The sequence below is a fragment of the Rhineura floridana genome, chromosome 2 (genome assembly GCF_030035675.1).
Source record: "Rhineura floridana isolate rRhiFlo1 chromosome 2, rRhiFlo1.hap2, whole genome shotgun sequence".
Lineage (NCBI taxonomy): Eukaryota > Metazoa > Chordata > Lepidosauria > Squamata > Rhineuridae > Rhineura > Rhineura floridana.
Genome location: NC_084481.1, coordinates 225,030,006 through 225,053,539, shown reverse-complemented (window position 1 = coordinate 225,053,539; position 23,534 = coordinate 225,030,006). Strand labels below are relative to the sequence as shown.

The 23,534-nt window shown below is 44.3% G+C and overlaps 1 protein-coding gene across 4 annotated transcripts in view; it reads left to right on the top strand.

Annotated features, from left to right (window-relative positions):
- The first annotated feature begins 4,729 nt into the window (after positions 1-4,729).
- SYNE2 (spectrin repeat containing nuclear envelope protein 2) overlaps positions 4,730-23,534 on the top strand; it is a 373,624-nt gene continuing 354,819 nt past the window's right edge. For 2 of the 4 annotated variants that reach the window (XM_061612375.1, XM_061612372.1), the window contains exon 1: positions 4,730-5,108. The gene's annotated coding sequence lies outside the window, so the exon portion shown is untranslated. Of the gene's footprint in view, positions 5,109-15,171; positions 15,316-18,495; positions 18,757-23,534 lie in introns of those variants that run through there. The other 2 variants (XM_061612373.1, XM_061612374.1) reach the window with 2 other exon arrangements.

The following is a 23,534-nucleotide window of genomic DNA, read 5'->3' as shown; positions in this document are numbered from 1 at the left end:
CACTATGCAAGCAACTCGAACTGTGCACAGTATTCCAATTGCAGTCGTACCATAGATATGTATAACAGCATTATATTGGCAGATGGTGCCTCTAGCAACACATCATCTAAAGCCAAAGAAAGTTTTTTTTTCTTCCAGACTCTTATTTTTTTAAAAAATTATATGCCAGTGTATGCAAATATATTAAATTCAAACAATTAATTTTCGTTGTTATGTGCCTTCAAGTCTATTACAACTTATGGCGACCCTATGAATCAGCGATCTCCAATAGCATCTGTTATAAACCACCCTGTTGAGATCTTGTTGACAGGGTTTTTTAACTGCCTGGTCATACTAAGCAGATAAAGCAAGCACTGCCAGCCATGTTGGATTAGGCTGGCAGTGCTTGCTTTATCTGCTTAGTATGACCGGGCAGTTAAAATGTGAAGAGTACTAATCCACTCTGAGAGCATTTCCACACGTGAGTCTTCAATCACCTTTGATTCGCTCATTCTATTTATGGGAACATGTGATTACTGCTAATGTGAAACAGAACATGGAAGAAAGGCATTTGCTGTCTGGCTTTACATTGCTGTTCCATGGAGGTTTCACATTTGTATTAAAAACTACAAAAAAAAGGTGCTTTAAGCATCACTTTTTACCAAATCTTGAGTATTCTCCCAGTAATGCATTCTCCAATTACATTAATTTTCTTCTTAAGGCTGCAGTGCTGTTCACACTTACCTGATCTGTTTACACATGTAAAGAATTGAGTGTGATGTGAGATGTGAAGGCCTGGAAAAAAACCGGGGGGGAAACTGGAAAATTTTGAAGAAAAAAGAAAAAAGAAAGAAAAAACCCTGTTTCCCCTCCAGAATTTTTCCTCCCCCGGGTTGTCACATCTTTACATAGGATTTCACTGTTAAATGTATGGGGTGCTGGCATGGACCAGATTTCTACTGAATGCTGTAGCTGGCCTGAGAATCCAAACATCTGTATCTTGGCAGACACAGATTCTGGTGCCATCAGGAGCTTGGGAGTAAACACCCAGGGCCCCATTCAGCAGAATGACCATGAGGGCCCCCAAAGGCAGTCAGCAGGTCTGGCATGCTTCATTTTAAAGTAAGTGAAGTAATATTTATTTTTATTTATTTATTTAATTTAATTTATATACCGCCCTAAGCCCGAAGGCTCTCTGGGCGGTGTACAAAAAGATAAAAAACAAGCAATGTATAAATACAATAAATACAATAAATCAAGAAAACAAAACAAACAAACAATAAAAGAACCAAACAACATCCAAAATACAAATAATGATGAAGATGCTATTAAAACACACTTTAAAATGCCTTGGAGTATAAAAAGGTTTTCACCTGGCGCCAAAAAGATAGTAGCTAATACCTAAAAAGATAATACCTAAAGAGGGCACCCCAAGACCATTCTGTCCAGAGCCTACAGTTACCTAACTGTGCCACTGGGCACAGTGAAGTCTGTCTGACGGATCCAACAACTGGACCTGGTAACACTTTTGGTGTTCTTCACTTTTAAGGTTCAAGAGTTTAAGGCAGGAGCGGCTTATCTGCGGCCCTCCAGATATTGCTGGACTCCAGCATGGCCAGTGGTGATGGAAGCTGGAGTCCAACAACATCAGGACAGCTACCACAGGTGGTTCCCCACCTCTGATTTAAGGAGAAAGTTACGTGGTGGCAACCACATTTATGATATCTGTTTTTTTTTTCAATAATTTTTATTCAGATTTTCATAAAACATACAAGACAAAATCATAAAACATTCAAAGACAAAAAACAAAATCAAAAATAGTTAAACAAAAAGAAAAAAAGAAAAGAAGAAAAAAAAAAATAAAGAGTAAAATATTGACTTCCCATTTGTCAAAGATCAAATCAGTTATAAGTCTATAATATATAGCAATCCTGTCTCTTAAGTCATATTATAAAATCACTTTCCTCCAGTAGTTATCTTACTTAATCATCAAATCTCATAAACATTACTTTATTCTTTCCACAAAAAGTCAAAGAGAGGTTTCAATTCTTTAAGAAATATATCTATCAATTTTTTTTTCCAGATAAGCATATCGATTAATCCATCTCATTACTAATTATGATAATCTTATTGTCATAACCATAGTCAAAATAAACATTTCAATTAATCCATCACATCAGAATCTGTTAGGTTCAGTAATTTCAGTAGCCATTGTTCTATTATTTCTATTAGTTCCATTTTCCATCTTCCATCTTCAGTAGTCTTGTTAAGTCCAGTAATTTCAATATCCAATCTTCCATTATCAGTATTCCATAATAATCTTGCTGTCAAAGCCATAGTCATATAATAAGAGTCTGATGGGAATTACCTCTATCCCAAATATTTTCTTGCCATCCATTCTGAATAAGTTGCTGAAATACTGCTGTAAAATCATATCTCTGTTCTTTTTTTCAAAATACACTGGGTCATCTCTTAAAAGTTTTTCCATTGTCACATGGCTGCAGTTAATTCCATAGATTTTCTCTATATTGGGCTCCATCACATCATTCCAGTCCAGAAGATAATCCATGCCATTGATAACTTTATCTCTAGAATCTTCATTAATTTCTTCAGAGATAACATTGAGTTCCAAACAATAGATTTTATTTCTAAAGTCCATAGACTCCAAATCTTGTTCCTGTTCCACGTTTGTTCCAATCTCCGGGATCTCCTCTCTCACAGGGACCCCTATTCCAGTCTCCAGGGTCTCCTCTCTCACAGGGACCCCTATTCCAATCTCCGGGGTCTCCTCTCTCACAGGGACCCCTTCCAGGGTCACCTCTCTCACAGGGACCCTTATATCTTTAATCTCCTGCTTCATTTTACTCAATTCAATTTTCGTTATCTCAATCTCATTCATTATTCTCTGAAACATAGTTATTTCCAGATTCTCAGCCACTTTCTTAATTGCCATTTTAAAAGAAAAATATAGGAAAACCACTTCTTATTTCAGCAACAATTGGGTTAATACTCCAAACTTGGTGACATCACAGTATAAACAGAGCAGACAGCCTTATCTCTCCAATAGTTAAGTAAACAAAATGCAGTTCCCAGGATCGAAGCAATTAATGGCAATCGTCAAGAAACAGATTCGTCAAAATAAAATAGACCAAAAAGAGAGTAGTCTCAAAACAGTATAATATTTTTCAAAATAAAAATCTGGAATAGAAATCCCTCTTCTGTGTGTATCTTTAGAATGCAAATCCAGGACAGCTTTTTGCAACAAAAACAGAGATAAGCTATTAATTAGTGCGTAGCAGAGAGAAGTTACGGCTCCCCAGTGAGATGTCAAAAACCGATCAATCTGGCAAATCTCTTTTAAACAGCAACAATTTAAGTCAAGTAAAAGAAAAATATAGAAAGAAGGGTGCTTGCCTGTTAGTGCGTTCTCTCTTAGAAGATAAGATGAACGTTCGCTTTAACAGATAGAGCTTGCTGTTGAAAATCCGTCCCACCTTCGTCGGCTGGACCTCGTCCCATAAATTAATGAGATCTGGTCGTCCCAACAAAAATAGGCTTTGAGGTTAATCTCTTCGTTTCTCCCTACCCGGGAGAAGTTTAATCAGTCAAAAAAAAAGAAAAAACTGACTGATATATCTGAATAAGCTTCTTTTGAGGCAGGAGCCCGTCTCAAAAGCAGGCACAGGCTAAGTCACCCTTCCCGGAAGTCCCACATTTATGATATCTGGATGCTGGTGGCTCCATGCCAGTGGGGCAGTAGAATCCAGTCCAGCTTCACCTTGGACAGCTCCTTGGAAGTTCTGACAAAAACCTGGGGCAGATTCCACTGCCCCACTGACATGAACCACCAGCTGCCAGTTTCCGGACAGCGAAAAGTTATCCTAGACTCAGGAAGGCATATTTTGAGAGGAGTTTACTATTTCAAAGGGTTTTCTACAGCCCACTAAATCCTCACTCAGTGGCAGAAGTTTGCTACTCTGGCCTGCTTCACACATTACTTTGGGTAGCTGCCTCCATTCATTTGTTCACAGGAGCAGCCAAACTGCATTAGCTGCAACTGCAGAGAGCTCAAGTTTCTGAAGGATTCCCAAGATTGAGAAGTTTACACTGCTGTGATTTGAAAGCTCCTGCATCACACCCACATCTTCCTTTACAGCGGCACAAGCAATAAGGTTGCCTCCCCATTCGTTTATGAAGTAGGCTCCCCTGCTTTTTAAACACCTGCAGGGTAGTCTGGTGTAGCTGCAATATTACTTATTACATTTATATCCCACCATTCCTCCAGGGAGCTCAGGGTGGTATACAAACAAGGTTCTTCCCCTCCTGGTGTTAGCCTCACAACCACCCTGCAAGGTAGGTTAGGCTGAGAGGCAATGACTGGCCCAAGGTCACCCTGTGAGCTTCATGGCCAAGGGGGATTCGAACCCTGGTCTCCCAGTTCCCAGTCCAACCCTCTAACAGCTGCACTAAACTGGCTCTCCGGTTATGCCTACCTTCCTAAGCAAAGTCCCTGGCCTATACGCTGCTGGCGTTTTGTCCTTTTATGGTTGCAAAAAAACCCAACCCGAATGTGGCCGGGCTCAGTCTGCAGAGTGTGACTTACTCCCGAGTAACTACCACGGCTTCGGGTCGGGCAGCAAAACGCCCCTTCGGCGGCTCCGAGCAGGTGCCCTCCCGCCTCCTCCCGCTCCGAGCCACGTGCGGTTTGTTTGGCTGTGAGGTCGCCTGCCTGCCAGCCCAAAGTGGGAGGCGGAGAACTCCACGCTAGGCCGGGAGGGAAAGGGATCCTCCTTGTTCCTTCTCGCCCAGGGGCGGACTGTCGGGCCGTCGGCCAAGGCGAGGCGCTCCAATCCCCCGCTCCTCGCAGCTGGAAACGGCCGCGATCCCGCCGTGAGAGACCAGGCCGGACGGGACCGGCTCCGGGGCGTGGTTTGCGCACTCGGCCCGAGGCACAGCGGCGAACGAAGCCGGCGGAGCCCCCCATCGCGACCGGGGAAGGGAAGGACCCACCACCAGGAGCAGGAGCAGCAGGAGAGCCGCCGCGGGAAAGCCCTCCTCCTCCTCCCTCCCCAGCTGATCCGGAGCGGCTGCCCCCTGCAGACCCCGGACTGGAGCGCGCGCAAGAAAACGTGAGCCTTTCTCCCTTGCTTCCCCCCCTTGTTCCCTCCCTCCGGCCGCAAAGGAGAGTCCAGGCTTGGAAGTGTCCGTCGGCGTCGCTAAACCGAGGGAGGGGAGAGGGCCGTGCCGGGGCAGCGGAACTCAGCGCGGGGGTTTGCGTGTGCGTGTGTTTTGTGCGCGAGTTGGAGAAGCCTTCCCCCGGTCCTCCTCCTCGCGCAGATCGCCTGAAGTTTTGGAGACGGGAACGTTAAAGAACAAAAAAAAAACCAACCCCAAAAGCCCCGCGCGCGCCTTTGGCAAGTTTTGGAGCAAAGCGAAAGCGGGGTGCGTCTGTGTCGTTGCTGCGTTGCTTGCAACCCGAGGCAAAGAAGGAGCGAGGGCTGTTGTTTGTGTCTAATTTTAAGGAGGTCTTTTATCATTAATACTAGTACTCGTTATTATTACGGTTCTTATTATTCTTCGGAAACTCTTCCGCCCAGGGGACGGGAGAGTGGGGAAAGGGGAGCGAAGGCGTCAGCCCGAAAGCCAGCGGTCCTTGCCCCCCTCCCTCTTTACTTTCTGGGCTTCGGGAAAAAGGCAAACGAGGTGCTGCCGTCGGACGCCTTCTGGAGAACCCGAAGGCTGGGCGCGCCTGGGCGGGAAAGAGGAGCGGGCGGAAAAGACCGGAGCCATTTGTTGTAGTGGGATTTGAGAGGGAGGGAAGAAGAGAAAGGGCTGGTGCGCGCGGGAGGGGGCGCGCATCGGTGTGTATGTGGGAAAGTCCCTTCGCTTTGCCCCATCGGGCCTGAGGTGGGGGGGGAGGGACCATGATCGGGACCAGGGCGCGCAACTGGAGAGGGCCGTCCTTCTCCCGAAACAAAATCCCTCGCTCGTTAGGCGATTCCTCCCCCGGCGCCTGTGCTTTTATTGGCTGGCTGCTCTACCTGGCGCCCTTTGTTGTCTGCAGCCGCCTTTGTTCTTCTCCAGGTGTCCGTACCACCTTTTGCCCCGCCCCGTCCAGTCCCCAAGGATGTCACGCACAGCTACAATTCTGCGCGCCCTTGCTGTGGGGATCCCTCGGAGCGAAAGCCGGTTAGGGCTGGGCAGCGAAGCAGCAGCTGCCTGCGGCGCCAACAAAGAGTCCTGTGACGTCTTGAGATTAACGTGGTTGTTGTTTATTGTTGTTTGCGTCATGAGCGTTTGTAGGCGGGAGATGCGATGGGATGCAGCCTTGATCCTGTTTTGGGGTGAGGGGAGTGGAGGGTGGAAAGACCGGGGAAGAGCATCATTTAAATACAGCTGACAGCTCCAGTCAGATGTTCGATAGGAGGATGTAAAGAGCGGATTCCAGTTTTTTTGGGGGGGGGTGCCAGGGGGGTGAGGATGGAAGGATTTTGCTTGTTTGTTTGCCAATGGTAAAAGTAGGGAAACCAAATGCATATTTATTTATTTATTTAGTTATATCCTGCCCTTCCTCCCAGAAGGAGCCCAGGGCAGCAAACAAAACACTAAAAAACACATCTTAAAAACAGACTTTAAAATATATTAAAACAAAACATCTTTAAAAACACCTTTTTTTAAAAAAAAAGCATTAATAAATATCTTTAAAAGCATATGGAAATATTAATTCATATTTAATTGATTAAATCTGTAGCTACACTTTTCAGGAGAAAGATGCAACAACAGCCCTCCCAAGGCAGGTTACAAAAAGGTTAAAAGACAAACCATAACTTAAATGCAGTTAAAAGCAATTCAAAAATCAGATCACATACAATGCAGGAGAAAACATGTAAACATTTTTTAAAGGCTTAAAAGCAGACAAAGTGGTCCACGCTTCTTGAGGTTAGATAATTCTAGAAATGTGAAATAGCGCGTAAAATAGCTTAGAGGTATGTAGACGTGGCGTAAAATGCTAAACAATTAGAGAATCAAAACTAGCTTGGAGAGGCTGTAGAATTGCATCGTGAGTTACAGGACAGGTCAAAATAGTTTCATCGTAAATGTCAAGAAATGGATAATCGGTCACATGCGTTGACTCCACCTTTCGTTCTGTCAAATGTTTTCTCATTCGGATCTCCAGTTCGGCTCAGTGGGGAGGTGGAGAATGGCTTAAGGTCATAAATTCCCACATACACGATGGACAAGGCACTAGGGAAAACACGAATATGCTGTATGACAGCTTACTCTTCCCACAAATGCGCTATTCTGAAGTTGATACTCATCAACCAATAATCCTGTTTAACCCTATTTCAATGGTGGTGGCTGAAAATCTGGAAGCTCCCAGTTCTAATCTCCCCACTGCCACAAACTCAGTAGGTGGCCTTCGCCAAGCCACTTGCTCTTAACCTCACCCCTCCACCTCCAGTGTGAGAACAATGACTCTGTCCTACCATACAGGGCTGTTGTAAGGATTACGGAGATAAAGTGTGCGCAGCACTTTGAAAACCCTAAAACTGGGGTAGGGAACCTGTGGCACTCAGTCTCATTTCATGCAGCCCTAATTTCATGCAAAGATGGGATGCTACAAAGACATGGAGTGGGTGGGCTGGGGAGAAGGAAAGAGAGATGGAGCGGCACAGAGGCCGCAAGAGGGCTGTACAATCCCGCAGCGCTGCAAACCCCACCCACCATTGGCTCCAGCTCCACCCACTATTGGCTGTGGACCCCGACAGAGTTTTCCTGTGGATCAATTGCCCTACATAGGAAAAAGGTTCTGCTCTAAAGTGAAGGCTAGGTATTTTTAGGATGAGGGTTCCGAAAGAGTGTGTGTCCATCCAGTGCTCCTTGCAAAAGACTTTTCTACCCTGGTTTCAGTGTGGTAAGCTACAAGGAGAGTCAGGTAGAGGCAGAGGAAGAAGAAAGGCATAAGTTCTTAGAACATTGTCATCGTTATCTGTCATCCAAGCCTTTCTGCTGCTTTCTAGGATTGACCTCTGGGTAAAAAAAATGGTTCTTCAAGTTTGGCGGCCAGCGCAGCATGGTGGTTAGACAGGGATGGCTAAATGTTTTGGGCTCCAGGGCACATAAGAAATGGAGAAAGAATGCCATGAGCACCACCCCTCAGGTTGCTTCTTGTCCCCCAAGTCACAAACCATGATGATAGAAAGAGAGACTGGACACACAAACTTTACTTTCCCAAGGGGTCTAGGTAAAAGTCAGATCCAGTAGAATTAAAACAGATCCTCTTGAATGTGCATGATTTTGTTCTGAGTGGTCTCCCCTCCAAAACAACACCCACCATCAAATTAAGTAGTGAGAGCCAGTGTGGTGTAGTGGTTAAGGTGTTGGACTACGACCTGGAGACCAGGGTTTGAATCCCCACATAGCCATGAAGCTCACTGGGTGACCTTGGGCCAGTCACTGCCTCTCAGGCTCATGAAAACCCTATTCGTGGGGTCGCCATAAGTCGGAATCGACTTGAAGGAAGTACGTTTACATTTTTACACAGTAAGAAACACAGATCCGGTGCTTGCCAGCTCCACAACTACTTTGATCCAAGGTATGCATTGTCATGGACTTTCATGATGTTTACATGGGATAACAGAACCATCAACAAATCAGAGAACACATCTGAGGGGATCCTTTGAAGGAATTGGGAGGATCCATAAGGACCTGTGCCTCAGATCCATCTTTTGATTGATTGATTGATTGATTATTTGATTTATACCCCACCCTTCCTCCCTGCCCCACCCTTCCTCCCTGCAGGAGCCCAGGGTGGCAAACAAAAGCATTAAAAACACTATAAAACATCATAAAAACAGAATTCAAAATACATCAAAACAAAACATTTTTAAAAAACATTGTTTTAAAAAGCTTTGAAGACATCTTAAAAAAGGTTAAAAATATTGTTTATTAAAAAAGGTTTAAAAACATATTAAAAAGCAATTCCAACACAGATGCAGACTGGGATAAGGTCTCAACTTAAAAGGCTTCTTGAAAGAGGAAGGTCTTCAATATGTGCTGAAAAGATAACAGAGATGGCGCCTGTCTAATATTTAACAAAAACACATTGTTTTTGTGCAGTGGCAGCTCTGGAAAGCATTGGAGCCATGATTTTTATGGGTTGGTCAATAGAGTCAAGTCGTGATTTGATGGTGCTTGATTGGTTGGTTGATTGGGGAAGCATGTGAAAACGTTATGTAATTTCAGGAGGATCCATTTTACTGGGTCTGATGTGTATGCGCATGTCCCTATGCCTTCTCCTGACACTTGTGGCACCCCATTTCTCTCCTCCCTGCAGCTGCTCTCTTTTCTTTCCTCTAGTCTTCCAGATTGCTCCCTTTTCCCTAAATCCTCCTTTTCCCCAACCTTGGTTGCTCAGCTTTCTGTTCAGCTGTTTAGGTGCTGATCTGAGCCTTGAAAAGCACATAGATTTGAAACAGGAAGTGGGAGAGAGTGGTGCTCTTCTCACTTCCTCTTTTACTTTTATGTGTTTTTCAAGGAAGAAAAAAGGGCAGTGAGCAGGGGAGGGAGATGCTGAGAGGCTTTGCTGGCACCAGGGGAAGTTCTCAGGGGTGTCATCGGACCCATGGGCACCATGTTGGTGCCTTCAGCATTAGGACTGAGGAGACCCCAGGTCAAGTCCCTATTCAGCCATGAAGAACCACTGGGTGACTTTGGATTAGTCACTTTCTCTTAGGCTAATCTACCTCACAGGGTTGTTGTAAGAGTAAAAATTGTAGGGGAGGTGAGTGTGTAGGCTGCCTTGAGCTTCTTGGAGGAAAGGTGAGAAGTAAATGTAATAAGTTTGAAACATGATGTTCACAACACTGATTGATTGATCCTCCAATAACATCATCAAGAAAACTACTCACTGTTGGAACAGTTTTCCACTTTTTAATAAAAACAATAGGGTGCTAAATGTGAAGAAATTCATGAGGGTTGGTGTTTTGAAAAATAATAAGAAGAAGAAAGCAGACAGTTTTGCCAGAAACACAGGCGGATGGGCAAGATTGAGACCTGACCCAGTATTTGATTGGCTGGTATGCGCACCTGTCATTTTAGTTGTGGAGCTGGACCAAAGATGGGCTCCCTGTAGCTTCTCATGTGAGCCGGCTGTCATTGGCTATAACACGGGGACAAGCCTGGGCTGAGAATCAAAGGTTGAACAACTAATAAAAATTAATTTAAAAAAGAAAAAAAAGGGGGAGGGGAGAGAAAAAATCTCTGCCAAACAGCTGCAAAGTACCAGAGCAAGGATCTGTTTTGCAGTAGAGAAATGTCTCAGGAGGCACTGGGTGCTTTACCCATTCCCCACCTGCCACTTTTCTCCTGTAGCTGCTGTTCCCTGCAAGAAGCTCAGTATGAATTGAGATTCCCAGCCTGTTCAAATGCAGCAGGCAAGGGAAGGGTTAAGTGCCCCTCTTCCTGACTGCCACTTCTCTTTTGCACGTTGTCTCTCTGCCTTTGAAACTGTTTGGCAGAGACTAATTTTCAGATCCAGAAATGCTCTATTGTAGAACACTTAGAGTGCCTCTCCATTGTCGCTAAGTTGCTGGAAGGTTTCAAGTGCGTACTGGAAACTTAGGTTTGCGGTTAAAGAAGTGTGTGTGTTGCACTGGGGCAACATATCCACTTTTTGCAGCTAGGAAAGTGGCTGGAAACGCATTGAAAAGTGGAATGAATGAATGATGAACAGGAAGGCATATAAACTCCCTGCAAGCGAATCAGGATGAATGCTCATTGCTATATAACTATAAAGAAATAAAAAATGCTCGCTAAAAACTGGACACAGTCTAACCTCTGCATAAGCTTTGTGCAAGCAAATCAAGATAATTGCTCAATCAACTTGGAGGGGTCCTTCATTCACATAAGCTTAAATCTCATTGACTTCCCTTGGATTTGAGTAGTCAGAAACTGTGTGCACTTTACCCTGAGCAGGTGTGGTATACAGGCACAGCGATCCTTGTTGGGGAAGGACTGAGAAGAGCAGACAGGCGCCACATTCACACCAGAGGTTTATTCCACTACTATTCCACTTTGAACAGTCATGGCTTCCCCCAAAGAATCCTGGGAAGTGTAGTTTGTGAAGTGTGCTGAGAGTTGTCAGGAGATTCCCTATTCCCCTCACAGGGCTACAATTCCCAGAATTCTCTGGGAAGAGGGATTGACTATTAAACTACTTAGCATTTGTAGCTCTATGTGGGGAACCTGACGCGCAGCACCCTTCTCAAGCTTAGGGTTGCCAGGTTCAGGGCCTGATCCTGATCCTGTATCTTTAGGAGAAGAGAAAGCCAAATACAGGTGGTCTTGCAACACTGTAATGAGAAAAACCACAAGGTGGAATTTTCCCTTCCCCCTGCACACCTTTTAAAGATACAGAACACCTATTGGTTGCCAGGCCTGGCCTCCAAGAGGTCTTCTGTATCTTTAAAAGTTGTGCAGGGGGAAGGGAGAATTCCACTTTGTGGTTTTTCCCATTGCAGTGTCGCAAGAACACCTGCACTTGGCTGAATTTTCTCTTCTCCTAAAGATACAGGATCAGTCTCAGGCCATGAACCTGGCAACCCTGCGCAAGCTACTCTTCCCTGGATCCTTTGGGGGAAGCCCTGGCTGTTTAATGTGGAATAGTAGTGGAATAAATGTCTGGTGTGAATGTGGCGAGGAGATGGGAGACCCCAGGGGCAGTGGGAGACTTGCAAAAAACATACGTTTGGAGATTCCAGTGTGGCGTAGTGGTTAAAGTGCTGGACTATGACCTGGGAGACCAGGGTTCGAATCCACACAGCCACGAAGCTGCCTGGGTGACCTTGAGCCAGTCACTGCCTCTCAGCCTCAGAGGGAGGCAATGGTAAACCCCCTCTGAATACCACTTACCAGGAAAACCCTATTTGTAGGGTTGCCATAAGTCGGAATAGACACGAAGGCAGTCCATTTCCATTTTGGCCTAGGTAAAAGCTGCCTCTCTAAGTAGTCCTTCAGACTCTTTCCAGGCCAAACCACTTCCCAAGCCACACCTCTCAACAGCCCTGCTTTGCACCCTCCTCCAGTGTTTTTGCCTGGATGGGATGTCCCCTTGCGCTCTGGTAATACCCCTTGCTTGCCCAGATGGAGGATAGAGGCAGGCGTGTGAGAGTGTGTGTAGAAACTACCCTACTGTACAAAGGCAGTATTTACATGCATTGCTTCTCCCACTTTTGCCTCTGGTCCCACCCACCACTGGTCCTCGGAAAGTTGCTTAGAAAGGAATGTGGCGCTCAGATTGCAAAAAGTTCCCCACCCCTGCTCTGAGGGCTGACTGCACTTGACATTCCTGGCGCAACTCCATGCCCTATTCACTCGTTTCATCAGAATGATTAATAAGCCGCCTAATCAAAGAGGTCTCTAAGTAGTGTACATAGTATAAGCATAGGATGAAGCACTGTGAAATTCACAAGCTCACTAAAAAACAAATATCCACAAAATACAGTGCTGATGTTGTTATAGTAAATATAATGATTATCATATAATTAGGCACATGCATTTCTCTTTGGATGAATTCAAAAATCTATACTTGGGCAATCCTTTTATTGGGCCAATCAAAATGTCACAAGACACAGTGTGAGCTTTCAAGTTCTAGCCTGATGAAAGTATTGCTCTAATGTGGATTTTAGATTCATTTTCTCCTCCATATCGCCAATACGGCTATGTATCATAGGTATGTCTTTGGGTGCATTTATAGGGCGTAGCGATTTCAATGGATGGAACAGTGCCTAAAGAGAGGAGGGGGGATTAACAGCCTGAAGGCTGCTTCCTAAACTGGAACATAGGGCATGTGAGGTTGACTCATAACCTCCCACATAACTTGGGCTTTTTAAAGCAAGCCATCACAGAGAGGACTAGGACCTTTGAATGTGACGCTGATTGGAAACCACAGTGGGTTTCCAAACCTTTTTTTCCCCAAGACTACTGGAAAATTGCCGAGGGTCTTAGGGTACCACTTACTTATTTTTTCTGTCTGTTGTCGCAATTGTAATGCACTGTGCTAATTTTTGTATGATTTGTAAGTGTATTTTTATATACTGTATTTAATTATACTACATTGAAATGCAATGTGCAATAAAATACAACATAACAAATAAGAGAAGCAATAAAATACAATTAAAATCAATTTGAATATTTCATGCGATGGACATGCCGTCTCTCGTCTTCAACCACAAAACCACAGATGTATCGTGGACCACCTGAAAGAAGCTTGTGGACTACCGGTAGTCTGTGGACCACAGTTTGGTTTTTTTTTATTTTTTATTTTTATTATTATTAAATAATTAATAATATTTATATCCTGCCCTTCCTCCCAGTAGGAGCCCAGGGAGGCAAATATATCACTGCAAACCATCACATATCCCCTCAGTTAATAACTAATAATTATAATAGCATTAATGTTTTTTGTTTTTTCTCTTATCTAAGTTTTTTTGGGAATGCGCTGCATAATAAGAATTTTAAAAAATACATAAAAGCTGTAAAAACTGCTCTCCCTTACTTTTAAAAATCTTGCTTTTAAACAGCTGTTTTAAAAAGGAAGGCACCATAGAGCAGGGTTTTCCAGGGTTTATTCTAAGCTTCTTTTCATGCTGCACAAGGAGCCAGCGCACTGTCCGCGCCTAAACTAGTAAATAGTTAGTCCCATAATATGCTGTTAGCAGGGCTGTTCGCGTGACAGTACTTACTAGTACTGAGTAGAGGCACCTCTTTTTTTTGCTGCTGATAGAACCATTTTGTGCTGGCACCCATAGTATTTTTTCAAGATATGAGTACTGGCACCTCTTTTTTTTTTTTTTTACCAATAAAGCACTTAGTAAAAGGTTATGAAGATTTGAAAGAACCAGTCTTTATCTTCATTTTCTATTACCTTTTTCCTTGTATCATTTCTCATCTGTTTCTTTTTTAGAAACTACCTACATGCTTTTTTCTGTGAAAGGGCTATTGACCTACAGGAAAAGGTTTTGCCTCTGGCCCTACTTACCACTGTCATGTGGCCCCCAGAAGGTTGCTCAAAAGGGAACAAAGAAGGTTTCCCCCTGCCAGTATTTAGCCATCATGCCTAGTAGCTACAGGTAGCCTTCTCCTCCATTAACTTGTCTAATTCCCTTTTAATGCCACCTAACGTGGTGGCTATCACCACAGCTTGTGCCCCGTGCACCTTTAATAGTGGCGTAGAAGATGGAATTTCAGCAAGCGTGGTTTGGCCTATTGTTCATCTGGCCACCCTTTTTATGGCAATCCATAGTTAGCCCTGACGCGGATGTGACGTTAAACTGTGGTTACCGCAACCTGTGGAACGAAATGGGAATTTGCCTGAAAGAAACAGCCAAAGAGAGGACAGCAGAAGCCCCCAAGCCTCCAATGCATTCCTCATTTCCAAACCGTGGCTTGGAGATCAGGAACATTGTCTCCAAACTGGACCTCTGAACGGATTTTCCAGTGCAGGCAGAGTGCAGCAGTTCAAGAAGGAAGCGGCATTATTGGATAATGACCTAATGGTTTTTTAAAAAATGCTCTCTGTCACTAGCTCTAGGCCTGCATTCTGTGCATTTCAAAGCAGAAGCAAACGTAATTTGCTTGTGTCTCTCCTTGCCATTTCCATTCCTTGCCCTCAGTTCAACTCAAGCTTTGTTTCTCTTACACTTGTCTGTGTTGCGTCATTGTAACACCTCATGCTACACGTGTTCTGATGAGCCCTTAATAATGTAAAATGGACGTCTGTTAGAAAAGCATAGGAAAGAATCTCTAAAAAGCCACACCTTAATGATAAATTCCATTAGTGGCGTTGGATGAGCTGGATTTCTTGTCCAGACTTGAGCCGAACTAAAGATTGTGGCTTAAAAAAAAGAAAAGTCTTCTCTGAATGGAATTAATTGTAAAGAACATGAATGAACTACTTTTGAAATGATTCCTAAAATTTATATTTAAATTATATTTAGACATATTCCACCTTCTCCAAGTTTGTGCTAGAGATGTAAACTGTTAAAGCTCCCATTTCGCCACCCCCCTCTCCCAGTGAGAGCTGCCAACATTTGCACCAGCCTTCCTGATCTGTGCCTTTTAAAAGCCGCATGGCACGAGGAAGCTCAGCAAGTGGAGCTTTTCCTGGCATGGAGATAAAGTGACGGGGAAGGCTTCAAATACTGAATGTCTTCACATCAGTGAGCAGCACAAGGCACAGAAAGGGCTGTCAGGAAAGAGCAACCAAAACGATCAAGGGGTCGGAGCAACTCCCCTATGAGGAAAGGTTTGGGGGCTTCTTAGTTTAGAGAAAAGGTGAGTAATAGGTGACATGATGGAAGCGCATAACATTATGCATGGCATGGGTACAGCTGGTATAGCACAGTGGGGAGGAGAGCCTGGCTGGGAGTCCAGAGTCTGTGAGTTCAAATCCCCACTCGCGTCTCCTGGGTGTCAAGGGCCAGCTAAAGATCACCCCCATAGTGAGTGGCTGAGGGGTTACGTGCCCTGCCACCTGTGCAGCCATGGGCAAGCTGCAGAGTCCCACGGAGTCCAGTTGCCCCCCAGCTGGCAGTTGCAGACAAGGAAGGGGCTGGCTGGTGCAGCTGTGGCAAGCTGAGCAGGCCCTAGCCAGCTGGGGAGGACTAGCCTCAGAGGGAGGCAATGGTAAATCCCCTCTGAATACTGCTTACCATGAAAACCCTATGCATAGGGTAACCGTAAGTCGGGATCTACTTGAAGGCAGTCCATTTCCATTTCATGGAGAAAGTGGAGAGAGAAAAGTTTTTCTCCCTCTTGCATAACACTTGAACTCGTGGACGTCCAAATGAAGGTGAATGTTGGAAGATCCAGGACAGATGAAAGAAAGTGCCTCTTCACACATCACAGAGTTAAACTATGGGATTTGCTCCCACAGGAGGCAGTGATGGCCACCAACATGGATGGCTTTAAAAGAGGGTTAGACAAATGTATGGGGGATGAGGTCATTAGTGCCTACTTGCCACGATAGCTATGCTCAACTTCCATACTCGGAGGCAGTGTGCTTCTGAATACCAGTTGCTGGAAGCTGCAGGAGGGGAGAGTGCTCTTGCATTCGGGTCCTGCTTGTGGACTTGCCATGTGAGAACAGAATGCTGGACTAGATGGGCCCCTGGCCTGATCCAGCAGGCTCTTCTTATGTAGTGACGTTATGTTCTTATGTCAGCTCTTCAGCTGAGGTCTGCAGCTGTACTTTGAACTTGACATTAACAGATGATTATGGGAAAGGGCTGTAGCTCACTGGTAGAGTGTCTGTCTTACATGCAGAAGGTCCCAGGTTCAATCCCTGACATCTCCAGGTAGGGCTAGGAAAGACCTCTGTCTGAAATCCCAGAGAGCCACTGCCAGCCAGTGTAGACAATATTGAGCTTGAAGGACCAGTGATCAGTCTTGGTATAAGGCAGCTTCCTGTGTTCTTGGGATAATGTTTATATTATCATCCTGCCCTGTAAAGCATCTGCTTTGGGTTTTTGCAGATCAAGCTTCTGTTCTGCAGGAGCAGCCCATGCTGGGCTTTGGGGTCAGTTTGTTACCCCATTTATCTCCATTGCTGTCAAAAGCATTGCAAATCAAGCTGCTTTTTAAAACCACAGGAGGCCAGGCTGGCAATGCAGGCATCAAGGCCAGAACAACACGAGAAAGGAAGGAAGGTAGGAAGGAAGTGAAAATCCTAATCTCGTAGGGTTCTAGTTTTGGTGTACGAAGTCCTATACAGCTCAGGACCAAGATTCCTGAAAGATCGTCTTATCCCTCATATACCCAGTTGATCACTGCGCTCTGCAGGTGAGGGCCTCCTGCAGATACCATCTTATCAGGATGTCTGTTCTTCACAACATAGGAAATGGACCTTTAGTGTAGTGGCACTTACCCTTTGGAATTCCCTCCCCTTAAATATTAGACAGGCGCCATCTCTGTTATCTTTTCGGTGCCTTTTGAAGACTCCTCTTTCAACAAGCCTTTTAAGTTGAGACATATCCCAGTCTGCGTCTGTGTTGGAATTGCTTTTTAATATATATATTTTTAACAATATGTTTTTAACCCTTTTTTAAAAGATGTTTTTAAACCTTTTTAAAAAAATGTTTTTAATGTTTTGTTTTAATGTATTTTAAGGTCTGTTTTTATGATGTTTTAAAGTGTTTTTAGCGCTTTGTTTGCCACCCTGGGCTCCTGCTGGAAGGAAAGGCAGGATATAAATCAAATAATAAATAAATAACTTAGTGAGCAGGACCTCAACTTGACCTGAGATTTCTTAGGACAGTACTTGCCAAATTGCTTGCTGAAGCACAACATGTGTGCTGTTGGGTGAACTACAAGCATGCCACGGGGAATACATTTCATTAAAATAACCAAAGGCTACTGTGAGACCAAAGGATCTGCCTGTTGCCTCTCTGTCTGTGATTTACTACTCTGCTTGTGCCTAAGTCCAGTTCATGCAGAAATGCAATGGGCAGACTTTTCTGTGGGTAGATTGGTTTGGTTGAGTCTGCAGCAAGTGGACTGTTCCATCACTCTCAGTGTAGAGATTATGCAGACACTCTCAACGGAGACACCGTATTTCAGTAATATCCGAGGAACTCTCTGGGGCGTCTCGCCCGCGTCTTCTTCATACACAATGCATCACATATTTTAATTGTTACCTTCAAATTATTACATCATCTTTCCAGTGAAAGTCATGCAAACAGCACTCATCCCTTTGATTCTTTTGGTGTTTATTCATTTAGAGTTTGTGAGTTGCTTTTTGACTGAAGCAACTTATAATATTAAAAAAAACCGGAAACAATTACAGTTCAATCAAATGAACACTTGACTTTGGACTGGCCTAGGATACTGCCTTTGTGTTGCCCTCCACTGTATTAGTGGTGGGAAATATCTTGCTTTCTGAGGAGCCTGGGGAGAACACGACACTGGTGCAGAGTCCCCGCTGCCTTAACTCCCTCCAGTGACATGGATTGTGGGAGCTAGGATTGCAGAGTTAGTGAATGTTAAAAATCCAGTGCCTAAATAATGTAGGTTCCTTGTGGATCTGCCTAGGAAGGTCCTCTTCTTCGTCAAGCACCCACCTAATCTTTAAAGCCCTAAATCAGAGGTACGCAACCTGTGTCCCCCTAGATGTTGCTGGACCCCAGCTCCCATCATCCCTGACCATTGGCCATGCTGGCTGGGGCTGATTGGAGTTGGAGTCTGACAATATCTAAATGGGAAACAGTTATCTGAAGGGCTGCCTATATACCCATATGGCCCTTATGGAAACTTGTGAGGCCTTGCTGTCTGGCTTGTTGATGAGAGATTGATGGGTCTCAGGGAAAGGGTCTTTTCAGTGGTGGCTCCACATCTGTGAAATTCCTTCTCCTTGGAATTTCACATGGCCCCATGATTGTCATTTTTAAGGAGTACCTATATTTCTATTTCACTCTACTTTTTAAGTAAATTAATGGCTGTGTTTTTATTTATTTATAGGCATTTATAGGCATGAGAGCCAGTGTGGTGTAGTGGTTAAGGTGTTGGACTACGACCTGGGAGACCAGGGTTCGAATCCCCACACAGCCATGAAGCTCACTGGGTGACCTTGGGCCAGTCACTGCCTCTCAGCCTCAGAGGAAGGCAATGGTCAACCCCTCTGAATACCGCTCACCATGAAAACCCTATTTATAGGGTCGCCATAAGTTGGGATTGACTTGAAGGCAGTCCAGAAAAGATAGGCATAACAATACATTTAAGGTGAGTCTTGTGGCCCCAGAATGAGTTACATACATACACCTCAATTAAACCGTGTAATATATAATTTTTAAGGGGGTGCAATTTCAAATACTATTAGGTTTTTTTTCCTACACTGGAGGCCAAGATGCCCTGAAAAGGCTATTTTTTTTTTAAAAAAACCCTCTTAATAAATAACATAAAACGGATGTCTGAAAGTGAGGGCACCCTATCTTTTATCCCTTGGTAGAAAAATCAGCTTGGGATTGACCTTGAGGATATAAACAGCTAGAAAGCTGTTAAAGAATGGCTTAGCGTTACAGAGCTGTAGTGAACTTCAGGCTTGCATGCTAAGGGCTGTAGCTCAGTGGTGGAGCATCTGCTTTGTATACAGAGGACCCCAGATTCAGTCTCTGCCAATCTCCAGGTTTGGCTGGGAGAGAACCCAGCCTGAAATTCTGGAGAGCTGCTTCCAGTCAGTGCAGGCAATACTGAGCTAGATTGACCAACAGTCTGACATGGTATAAGGCAGTTTCTTGTGTTCTTTCCCATGTCCTCCTCCTTTGCACGCATTTGTGTGCGTGCTCATTTTTAATAGACTTCTTACAAATAAAGAGCCACTATTTTAACAAGTATAGTCTGTCAATGCCCTCATTTTTTATTTTTTTTTGGGGTGACATCCGATCTGGCAAAGTGCAGTTTGAACAATCCCTCCAAACCACAACTTGATCGTGGTTTGCAATCTTGTTTTGGAGGAACTGCTCAGACCACGGTTTCCCAGTTTAGCTGTCACAGCAAACTGCGTTGACAAACCAGGAAGTGTTCTGTTAAGCTGAATCCATGGGAATGGAGGAGTGCACGGCTTGTTACCAATCCAAACCATAGTACAGCCTTTTTACCCAAAATCGAAACTGCAACAACAACTGTTTCTCTGTCCATCTTGCTAGCTGAAGTGTGCCACCTTCCAAAGGCAGGGGAGAGAGAATAACCATCAAGGAACATTGTTAACGTCCCTAACCAGCTAGTAATTCGCCAGTGATTGGCCCATTCTCAATAAACCAGACAGCTAAATTCAGTAACATTGTATTTTACCCAATGCTCTTCTGGGTGAAGGAGAAATCAGCAAACACTGCTAACGCTCTCCATCCACCTAAATATAATTGGCTCTGAACATTCTCTGTTATTTTAAAGAGATGCCGTCAAGACCAGTGGAGGCTAGTGGCTCTGATGTCAGCGGGGCAGTGGAATCTGCTCTGGGTTTTAGTCTGAACATTCAAGAAGCTGGCCAAGGTGCTGAAACCAGCCCCTTGAAAGTTCAGAATGGAACCCAGAGTGGATTCACCGCCCCGCTGACATCAGAGCCACCAGCCTCCACTGGTCAAGTCAGCTAGGCATCATGGAGCTCTGCACAACTTCTGGCCCACTTGATTGCACTAAGGGTTCGATAAACCTGTTTTTGATGGCTGGCTGTGACTGCAAAAGATAGGGGCTGTTAAGCATCTTGTCAGGGCATAGCACGTGGCTGGTGGGCTATGTCTGGGGGAAAAGACAGATAGTTGTTTTGCGCCTTATGCTTTTGGTGTGCAGAAACAATTTTATTATGGAAGGATCAGCCCAAAGCATAAAATCTTTTTTTTTAAAATGGCAGTGGGCACTTTTGTTCAAAATAGGCTGGATTTCCTTGTTTATCTGAACTTGTCAACCTGCCAAGTTAATGTGATTCTAACTGCCAGCCTTCTCCTCCTTCCTCTCTTGGTAACTAACCTGATTTTTGAGCACGGGCGTGGGAGCGAGAAGAAGAAACAGGAGGAATCCCTGTTCATTCCTCATGTATTCAAGGGTGTTCTGTCGGTACGATGATAATAGTTTAACTATGCTCTATGAAAACCCTATTCATAGAGTTGCCCATAAGTTGGAATCGACTTGAAGGCAGTCCATTTCATTTCATCCCACCGTTTACACCAGCAGTTCCCAAACTCCCCCGCCCCCGCTGATCACTTGAAAACTATAGAGGGTCTTGGTGTTACCACCTATTGATTTTTCTGCATGTTGTAGCAATTGTAATGTGCCGTGCCAGATGCCGTATGGTTTTCATTGTGTTTTTTATTGCTTCTTTTATTTCTCACATACTGTATCTTATTGTATTCCATAGAATTTAAATTGTAATACAGTGAAATCCACTTTCAGAATTAAAAGAAGCAAAACAATGCAATTACATTTCAGTATGAATATCGAATACAATGGATTTGCCATCTCTCATCTTCGTGGACATGCTGCAGACCACCTGAAGGAAGCTCGAGGACCACGATTTGGGAACCTCTGGTCTATGTGGACTGGCCGCTACTCTCCAGGCTTTCAGCTCAGAGTTTTACGCAGTCCTACTTGGCGGTGCTGGGGACCGAACTTGGGGACTCCTTTGGTGTAGAAGCTAAACCTTCCTGCCTATAAGGACTCCAGCCAGAAACGTTACTCTACCTGCTCTCACCTGTACATATCCTGTCTTGTGGTCACACTAGACTGATAGGATTTGGGGTTTTCCATATAGAGAGATGGACGTGAACTACCAAGGAGTGGCACACACAATATACATAAATAAAATTAGTAATTATTTGAGGATCATTATTTTTGGGGAGGAAAGAGTTTTTGCTCTGGGATCTTCTGCTTTGTTATTTTCAAGAGAGGCAAAGACAGTGCATAGTCTCTCAATGACCCCCCCCCCCCGCCTTCCAGGGTTTTCCAGCAGCAGGTCTATTTATATAACGGCAGCAGGCTTCCAAGCCAAACATATGGTGATTCAAAGGCTCTCTCACTTTTTGGAGTCAACAAAGCCTTGCTCTTTTTTTTTTTAATGTTTGATTCATTTGTCGATATTTCTTCCCATGTAACAACCACAGCTAATCTCTTGTTAAATTGACCACACCAGAAATACATCTGCTTTCTCCCTCCAGTGGGCTCTTTCGTTACAAAGGTCACAACAATGATTTCTGATTTTAAACTGGGTGAATGCCAAATCAGCTTTCCCTCTAGCCTTTTGGTATCTGGGGCACAATTTCTCCCCAGCACCCCTGGGCTAAACTTGGAGTCAGGGATGGAGAAATCTGTCAATTTCGGTTCTCTAAGTTCCCCCCCCCAGTCTTAAATTCAGTTCTGCACATTTCTGTAGCAATTTGCAGTGTGTTTCTTTTTCAATACAATCCTCATGCAAATTCTTCAGCATTTTAGAGTGATTTTCTTCTAATAAACACATTTTTGTATGCAGTTTTGACTATTGTACACATTTTTGCAAGCAATTTCTCCTAATATAATGCACCTTTGAATGTTATTTTCACCCATGCATCTATTTTCATGCATAATTTCCCCACATATATGCATTTAGTAAAAATTGCTTGGTTGGACAACTGCACTGCAAAATTTGGGTAAAGCTTACTGGATGATTTTGGGCCAATCACTTTCAGCCAAACTTGCTTCGTAGGGCTATTGTAGGGATAATGGGAGTGAGGAGAAAACCCTTTATGCTGCCTTGAGGAAGGATGGAACAACAATGTAGTATCTACCTAGCCTGCACAACATGTAAGCAATATGTAGTCTCCAGTTTAGGAGCCTGACCTCACATCCTTGTTTTGTCAATCCCAGGCTAGAGGCTTGTTTTGCTGCTAGTGGGCTATGTTTGGCTTTGGTATATTACAAGTTTGGGAGGGGGGTGTAGCTTAGTAATAGAGCATATGTTTGCATGCAAGAGGTCGCAGACAGTGGTGGCTGGTGGCTCCATGTCAGTGGGGTAGTGGAATCCACTCCAGGTTTTAGTCCGTCAATGAGTTGTCCAAGGTGCTGAAACCTATGCTTTACCACCTTGGACAAGTTCTTGGAAATTCAGACTAAAATCCAGAGTGGATTCCACTGCCCCACTGACATGGAGCAGCCAGCCACCACTTTTGAGGTAGGACTGGGAAAGTCCCCGATCTGAAATCCTGGAGAGCTGCTGCCTGTCCGTGTGGATAACCCTGAGCTAGATGGACCAGTGGTCTGACTTAATATACGGCAGCTTCCAATGCAAATTTTGCAAGCCTGGTTATATATTGACTTTCCCAGTCAGGTCCTGGAATAATAGGCAGGCATCCTCCCTGCTTGCCTTCAATGTGTCCTTGAACTCTGGTAATGTTTCTTACTTGCCTGAATGAAAAATAGATGTGTGTGTTTGTGTGTGTGTGTGTAGAAACTAGTCTATTGTAAACAGGTAAAATTTACATTTATTGCTCCACCCACTTTTGCCTCTGGCCACACCCACCACTGGCATGTGGCTTCTGGAAGGTTGCCCAGAAGAGAATGTGGCCTTTAGGCTGAAAAAGTTTCCCCACCACTGCACAACTGTGTAGGAAGGCTAATTATCATTCCCCCCCACTTGGATTCTGGTTTATAGGTTTAGAAGCAAATTTAGACATAATTACTATAATTCAAATAGAAATACATAGCAGGAAGGACTTTGGCCAGATGGCCTGCATGCTTGTCTGTTGATGGGCAACATCAAATCTCCTGCTCTGTTTTCTTATGATTTTTTTTATCATTAAATCTGAACTTGGACTGGACAGTCCTTCAGACGGAGGACTGTCCTCTGTAAAGTTGGACATGTGGCTAACCTACTGCTCTGTCCTGGCACGCATTAGGGCAGAGGTTCCCAAACTGTGGTCCGTGGACCTCTAGTGATCCCCAAGTTTCATTCAGGTGGTCCATGTTGGTGGATTTGTGGCTGGATATGGGAGATGATACATCCCATCACATTGAATATTAATATTGATTTTTAATTG